Source organism: Budorcas taxicolor, chromosome 16, assembly GCF_023091745.1.
Source record: "Budorcas taxicolor isolate Tak-1 chromosome 16, Takin1.1, whole genome shotgun sequence".
In the NCBI taxonomy this organism is placed as follows: domain Eukaryota; kingdom Metazoa; phylum Chordata; class Mammalia; order Artiodactyla; family Bovidae; genus Budorcas; species Budorcas taxicolor.
The window spans coordinates 22,732,788-22,741,567 of NC_068925.1; positions in this window are offsets into that span (position 1 = coordinate 22,732,788).

Here is an 8,780-nt window from a genome sequence, read left to right on the forward strand (position 1 = left end):
CATGTAAATAATACCTTAATAAACATAATTGAGGAGGAAATGGACAAGATTCGCCTAAACCTATTTAGGCTTTTGAGGCAAGACCTTAAGTTCTGGAGAGGGGATAAGGGGCAGCATTTACCATACGTGGAAAAAGTTTCATGAATGACCTGTTAGAGGTATTAACTGGCATCTTCCTTGTTTATTTCTTGATGGTTGATGGGATTTTGTTCACTCAGTCCCATAAGAATATAGTCTGCACAAGAAGAATGTCCTAAGCTGCTCAGTTGTGTCTGACTGTTTGTGACCCCATGGACTATGCATTCCATGGACTTCTCCAGGCCAGAATATTGGAGTGAGTAGCCTTTCCCTTGGCCAGGGGATCTTCCCAACCCAGGGTTTGAACCCAGGTCTCCCGTATTACAGGCAGATTCTTTACCAGTTGAGCCACAAGGGAAGCCCAAGAATAGTGGAGTGGGTAGCCTGTCCCTTCTCCAGAGGATCTTCCTGGTCCAGGAATCAAACGGGGTCTCCTACATTGCAGACAGATTTTTTACCAACTGAGCTATCAGGGAAGCTCCATTCTTAGCCTTAGCCATAACTTAAGCACTTAGAAGAGCATCTGGCATATAAAAAGTATCCTCCAAATATTTTTTGATTGAATCAAATCAATAAATACATAAGATAATTTCAGATTCCAGTAAGTGCTATAAGGATTCTTTATAAGCAAGATTTTCAATTAAATTTGCCTGAACAAAGTATTTTCTGTATGGTGAGTCCAGATAATAATTTTGAGATATTAATTTATGTTTTTCTCTCCAGACTCCTCCTTCTCTTTATTTTTTAAGAATTATTTATTTGGGGGTAAAGAATCTGCTTGCACTGCAGGAGAATCCAGTTCAATCCCTAGGTCAGAAAGATCCCCTGGAGAAAGAAATGGCAACCCACTTCAGTATTCTTACCTGGAGAATCCCATGGATGGAGGAGCCTGGTGCGCTGCAGTCCATGGGGTACCAAAGAGTGGGACATGACTGAGCAACTAACACTTTCACTTAAATTTTCAGTTAAGTTTGGCTGAACAAAGTATTTTCTGTATGGTGAGTCCAGATAATTTTGAGTCATTAATTTGTGTTCTTCTTTCTAGACTCTTCCCTTCTTTTTATTTTTAAAAAATTATTTATTAATTTACTTTAGGGGCATCGTGTGACATTCTGGATCTTAGTCCCCAGTCAGGGATGGAACTCGAACCCCCTGCAGTGTAAGCTCAGAATTGTAAACATTGGACCACCAGGAAGTTCCATCCTCCCCACTTTTTAGTTGCAAACAGGTATCTAGGTCTTTGTATTTTACTGACTCTGAGACTTACAGCAAGATAGGCAAGTTGCTGGGAAGAGAGGGGAATACCTTTCAGTGACAAAGGAGAGAAGAGAAATATCCTGTGGACTGGAAACTGGGAGTTACCCTAAGATAGCAACAAGGGAATGCCGTGACTGTATGAGAAAGTATCTCCCTCAAGCCAGCAGACCACTTTTCCCAGGTGAGATGGCCCCTGGCTTAGATTGCTACAGGATTTCATAGTTGCTCAGTGAGCCCATGTCTACCAGAAAAAAAGACTCTTGAGCTGTATCTGAGTTTTGCTCCTTTCACTAGCTGGTGATCGGATGAGCTCCATCATGACTGTGTCTCCCTGTTTCCCCCAGTTACCCCCGAGACCTCTAGATCATCCATTTTCACCCAGCCACTTGTCCCGTGCTGCTTGGAAAATCTCTGATCTGATGCACTCTCTCTTCTGCCATCCTCTCAAACCCTCCTCCTGTGCCTTACATCAACCAAATCCTGCCGTCAGCAAATTTCCTACGTCTCAACTTCTTCCCTCAGGATTCCTTGTACATCCTCTTCATCTGAAATTTGATTCACCTTAGAAATCTCTCATAGGGAGGCTGCTTTTATTTTTTTTCCCCTGTCACACCTACCCAAAGTGGCCAAAGTATTTTTCCTGCTGCTCTTTGCCAAACCCACTTCTCCTTTTTAAAACCATGTCTTCCTGGGACTTCTCTGCTGGTACAGTGGATAAGGATCTGCCTGCAAAGGTAGGGGACACAAGTTCAATCCCTGATCTGGGAAGATGCCACATGCCTTGGAGCAATCAAAGCCCATGTGCTGCGAATACCGAAGCCTGCGTGCCTATGAGCCCAGGTTCCAGCACAAGAGAAGCCACCGCAGTGAGAAGCCCTTGCGCCACAACTAGAGGAAGCAACGAAGACCCAGTGCAACCAAAAATGAATGATAAACATTGAGAACCACACTGTCCTGAAACATTTGCTCCCATTCACCTTGCTTTGTCATCCTTCAGTCTCAGCACCTCATTCATCATGGATTTTAGCACCTCTTATCATCATTGGTGACTTCTGCAGCTGCATAGACTCATGGCTCTCACCCTCACTGAACATCAGAATGAACTGAAATGCTTCTTGAAAACACCAGGGCTGGTGCCCTCTCCCCAGAGGTGTGGGTTTAGTAATCCTGGAATAGGACTTATCTCTCAGGAGAAAGAGGATCTCCCACCTCAGTCCACTCCTATCTGCCCCACCGAAGGCTGTAGTGCACCAGTCTTCCCGTCCAGTTCAGTTCAGTTCAGTTCAGTTGCTCAGTCGCGTCCAGCTCTTTGCGACCCCCTGGGCTGCAGCACGCCAGGCTTCCCTGTCCATCACCAACTCCTGGAGTTTACCCAAACTCATGTCCATCGAGTCAGTGATGCCATCCAACCATCTCATCCTCTGTCATCCCCTTCTCCTCCTGCCTTCAATCTTTCCCAGCATCAGGGTCTTTTCAAATGAGTCAATTCTTCGCATCAGGTGGCCAAAGTATTGGAGTTTCATCTTCAACATCAGTCCTTCCAACAAACACCCAGGACTGATCTCCTTTACGGTGGACTGGTTGGATCTCCTTGCAGTCTAAGGGATTCTCAAGAGTCTTCTCCAACACCACACTTCAAAAGCATCAATTCTTTGGCACTCAGCTTTCTTTATAGTCCAACTCTCACATCCATATGTGACTACTGGAAAAACTGTAGCTTTGACTACTGTTGGCAAAGTAATGTCTCTGCTTTTTAATATGCTGTCTAGGTGGTGTGTAAAGAACGGGGAGCTGATTTTCTTTCCAGTGCCTGATGGAAGCAGGCACTGCTTCGAGGACTGCCAGTGGTGTCAAAGACTACGTGAGGAGCTGCCTTCTGTCCCCTACTCTGCCAGGTGGTGCTCTGGTTGCCTCATCAGGATAGTGCAGCAGAGCCCAGGAGACAGCACCACCTCCGCTCCCATCTGGCAGCAAGGAGGTGGGACAAGGCACAGGGAGGTGCGAGGAGGGCAGGTCTCGTGTCCGGAGGGCCCAGCGGCCACAGAGCTTGTGGCTGATGTCAGCAGTGCTCAACAGGGAGCTGAGCTGACATCTCCATTTAGAAACAACTAAGCAACATGAATGAGTTCTACTTTTGCTGGGATGAGATCAGAGGACTCAGCAGGATGCAGCACACACGCCTAGTTGACCCTATGTTACACCTCAACAGGGGCACGTTCAGCTAAATAAAGAAGATTAAACAGGAGTCAGTCTTCTCATATTCCAAATATTCAATCGGGTCTGGAGTCTTATAATAGGACACCTTAACTGTCCAAAATACAATTTTTAAAAATTATTCATTATAATAACAACCAAGAACATTTACACTTTGAGTGAGAAAAGCAATCAATAGACTTCGAGATGAGGATGACTCAGGTCTTAGAAGTATGACAAAGATTTTAAGAATAGTCATCGGGATTTTCCTTGCAGTCCAGCATTTAAGATTCTCCACTTGCAATGCAGGGGGCGCAGGTTCAATCCCTGGTTGGGAAACTAAAGTCCCACAGGCTGCACAGCATGGCCAAAAGTAAATAAATAAAATAAAATTTAAAAATAAGTAAAAACAGCCATCATAAAATGTCTCAACAGTAACTATGAATTTTTTGAAACAACAAAAAAAATAGAAAATCTTGAGAAATAATTATGCTATTTTTTAAAAGGAAAAATGGAAATTATAAAACTGAAAAACATTAGGTTGGCCAAAAAGGTCATTTGGGTTTTTAAAAACTATTACAGAAAAACCCAAATGAACTTTTTGACCAATCCAATACAATAGTCAAAATAAAAAGCAGGCTGGATTCATTCAAGAGTAGAGTGGATACAGTGGAAGACAGAAGAAAAGAGACTATGTTGATATCAGGTAAAGTGGACTTCAGAGCAAAGAAAATCACTAGAGACAGACATTACATAATGATAAAAGGATTAATCCACCAGGAAGACATTAACAATCCTAAATTTGTGCATATCAAGTAACACAGACTCAAAATACCTGAAGCAATAATTGCTAGAGCTAAAATCTTGATTCTGGGTATGTCACAGATTATTTTTGAGCCACTATATCTTTATTTGTCAGAGGGTGAGATGGCTGGATGGCATCACTGACGCAATGGACATGAACCTGGACAAACTGGTGCAGCTGGTGAGGGACAGGGAGGCTTGGCGTGCTGCAGTTCATGGGTTGCAAAGAGTTGGACACGCCTGAGCAACTGAACAACAGCAGCAAACCTTATTTGTAGAATGGGGTTATTAAACACCTATCATATTGCCTGGTACAAGGGCTTAGTAAATAGAGCACTGGAAATCTTAGCTTCCCATGGCCATGTGAGAAGCCTTACAAAATGGTTCAGATCACCTGACCTGTTTTACTCAAAGGAAGTCTCTCGCACCATAAAGCACCTCAGGATTCAGGATTCAGCTCAGAGAACTCAGGGCTGTTCCAGCAAACGGCTGCATGGGCTCTGCAAAGTTGGGTTTCAAGTTCCTGGCATGGCCGAGAGAAGAGAGCACTCTTCACATCCCAAAGGAGATACAGGTGCCCAGCTGGCTGTTGGTCTTGGTAGCAATGCCTCTGGTTATGTCAGTGTAGACTTCAAAGACCACCATGTCTGCCCAATAGGCCAGCAGGAGAGCCTCAGTCTGCAAACAGGAAGGATGACAGATGACCAATGTTGGCCAGGCTCAGGGCAGACTCCTGGTACAGCCTTCCCTACCCAGTGCCCTCAGGGAGTCGGCAAGTCTCAGCAAAGTGCTGGGAACCCCAGGGAAAAGGCAGTGGTGATGGGGTGAGGGCTGTGGTCTGTATGTGGCTGAGTCTTCTTGCGCCTCGGCATCGGTTCTCCCCTGTGGAAGTGACACGATCCTTCCCTCTGAGCCTGAATGAGATGACGAAAATATTCCCCCACGTGGCATTCCCACCATCTGTTTGAGATGGATGAGATCCGAGTAGAGATTTCTACTTTGAAAATACCCTATGAACACAGTCTTGTTCCCATCTATCCTGACCTCATATTTAACAAAGATGATGCTTGCTTCCTTTTTGAAACACTTTCCTCCTTTGCTTTCTTAATTTGCAAATTCTTTCTACTTTCTGGCTATTCATTTTCATGCATTGACTCCACATCTCCCAGTACTGGAGTTCCTGCCACCTGGGCTGTAGCCTCCATTTTTCTCTTCCGCCTGGAAAAGCTCCACCATCCCAGGATGTTAAAACCCACCAACAGGAGGTCTTTTGTTACCAAATTTTAGACCTCATATCTCTAACCCTGGCCTCTCTCTTGAGATTCAACTACTTATTCAACATTTTGACTTAGCTGTCAAGATCTTAAACCTGAAAAGTCCAAGTAGAAACAATTGACTTTTCCCATAAAGCTGTTCTTCCCAGCCTTCCCCTTATCAGCAAATGACACCATCATCCACTTAGCTATTAAACAGAAAAATCTAGGCCTAATTTCTAATTTGTTGTCCCTTACTTCCTATATCCAAACCATCAACAGCTGTTTCCATATCTAAAATATACCCTTACTATGTCAATTGTCATTTATCTCTACCGCAGTCTGAATGATCATTATTTCTCACATAGAATTTTAGAGTTGCCTCCTAACTGGTGTGCATTGGCATTCTGATCCCCGCATTTCCCAAAGGAACTTAGAGCATCTTTGAGAAGTGAGTTCTGATCCTGTTATTGCCCTGTTTAAAACAGTACCATGGCTCCCCACTTCTCTTGACATAAAGTCGAATGTCTTTGCCATGACCTATAAGGACAAATTTCATCTGGCCTCTTCTTAACCCTCTTATCTCAGCATGTCCTACATCTCCCCTGCTCACTCTGCTTTTGTTCCTCAAAAGAACTTGCTTTCTCCTGAAAAGTTTTCCCCAGATTGCCACATGACTGGCTCAGTCACACCATTCACATCCCAGCTCAAATGTCATCCCCTGGAGTTGCTCTGACCTCTGTCTAAGTACTCCACTCCAGCCATCACCCTATCACCAAATCAGTCTCTGTTACATGACTCTGTTTTACTATCTTCCTGGCACTATTATCTGTACCTATTTATTTAGTTTTTTTATTTACTTATTTGTTGATGTCTCCCTCTCGCAGAATGTAAGCGTCAATAAGAATAAGGACTTTGGCTTGTATTTTTAGGAATCCCTGGTGCCTCAAACAGAACCTGGTACATAGTACTGAAGTCGCTCAGTTGTGTCCGACTCTTTTTGACCCCGTGGACTGTAGCCTACCAGGCTCCTCTGTCCATGAGATTCTCCAGGCAAGAATACTGGAGTGGGTTGCCATTTCCTTCTCCAGGGGATCTTCCCAACCCAGGGATGGAACCCGGGTCTCCTGCATTGGAGTCAGACGCTTTAACCTCTGAGCCACCAGGGAATAGTAAGCATTCATTAAATATTTGATGAATAAATGAATGAACGGATGTCATGTCTGGGAAGGCCAGAGCCTGGGACCTTACCACTGGACAAACAATCACTTGTCTTGGATGATGAAGCCATTCAATTTCAGAAGGGTGAAATAAGAAGGCCAAGCTCTTAAGGCCTTTTTCATCTGTACCTATGGTCTGTTAAGGATGCAGAGATTGAGTTCCGCTGTCACCACGGAAAGGGAGCAGCAGTTCCTTGTATAATGCTCAGGATGCACTTTATACTCGCACCAGTGAGAGTCTGAAAGCCTAGAAGGATCGAGGAAGCCCACTTTTATCTTGTGGTTGCTTGATCATTCAGAAATCCAGGGCAAATCTTGTCATGGCTGATGAATACTGCCTAAGAGACTGTTGGCTCCCACAGGGAGGTGAGTGTTTAATGGAAAGGCTTTATGCAAGGTGGAATATGTCTCCTTGATGCATGATAGTGGCCACTTACTAATGCGGGCTCTGAGACCAGGAGTCCAAGAGTAATTTGTTCAAATGAAATAATGCCTGTTAGTCTTGCCAGTACTCCCCTGCTTCGTTGTTTAACACCAACCAAATGATATAATCTGTCCCTTTCTTGTTTACAGGGGTGTTTCTAAAGAGGCAATCTAACAATGCCTCAGTCTGATTACAAATAATGAAGCCACTGCTTGGGTCTTAATTCTATCACTGGCAGAAGTCCAGTGGTAGAGGAGAAGAAAGACAGAGGGAAAGCTACCCTCCTCTTAACACGTTCCAAAGGATTCAGAGGCGTGTGTCCATTTTAAAATAATTTCGTTCATTCATTGAATGCATTGGCCAGTGGATTCTTTACCACTGAGCCACCAGGGACACCCTGACATGTGTCCTTAAAATAAAGATGATAAGATTCAGAAACAGCCATAAGAACAGGAGTTTGGAATACGTGGGCTTTGTGGGGAGTTACATTTTTTCTTTAGAAAGCAAAGTTACCTGGTTTGGAGGAAATGGTGTTCTAGTTAGCTGCTCCTTAGTGGATTTCAAAAGCCTTAAGGTGACTCACATGAAAGATCATTACAAGTAATTTCTTCTGTCCTTAGTGACAATCTCCAGAGGCATCTAAATTCCATGAGTCCTCTTTTCCCACAAAGGAAGACTCCTTTGCTGTGTTCAGAGTCTTTCTACACAGAAGAATTTATGTTCATCTTTATACTCTTTCTACTTTGCTATACTCTAAAAAACACCCAGAGTTCAGAACCCAAAATTATTATTATTGCTATTCATGTTAGATTACTGCCATCAAATAACTTTGGAAAAGTTATCAAGTAACTTTGCATATCAGTATTGAATCACAGATTTTGGATGAAGGGGGCATGGTTTGGGAAAACAAAGAGTTCCTAGAAGTATATTCTACAATAGCATAGAAATGTAACTTGAAAAAATTTTTCAAAGTTTATTTAGTCCAGCTCCCTTATTTTTAGCATGAGGAAATTGAAACACATTTACCTCTTTGAAAGTAAAGCAACTTGACCAAGGTCATGTAGTGTATCCAGTGCAATGCTTTTTGGATGCAAAGGACAGAAAACTTGACTTATTACAAACTGACCTAAATAATGATTCCATTTATCTCACTTCCTTTTAAGAAAGGATAGATACAGGGTGAGAGTAAGTGGCTCAGTGGTAAAGAATCCACCTGCCAATGCAGGAGATGTGGGTTTGATCCCTAGGTAGAGGAGACCCCCTGAAGAAGGAAATGGCAACCCACTCCAGTATTGTTGCCTGGGAAACCCGTGGACAGAGGACCCTGGTGGGCTACCATCCACGGGGTCACAAAAGAATTGGATACAACTTAGTGACTAAACAACAGCAATAGCAAAATTAGTTTTCTTGGGCTGTCGTAGCAAAATACCACAGACTCAGTGGTTTAAATAACACATGCTTATATTCTCACAGTTAGATGGTTGGATGGCATCACTGACTCAATGGACATGAGCTTGAGTAAGCTCTGGGAGCTGGTGATGGACAGGGAAG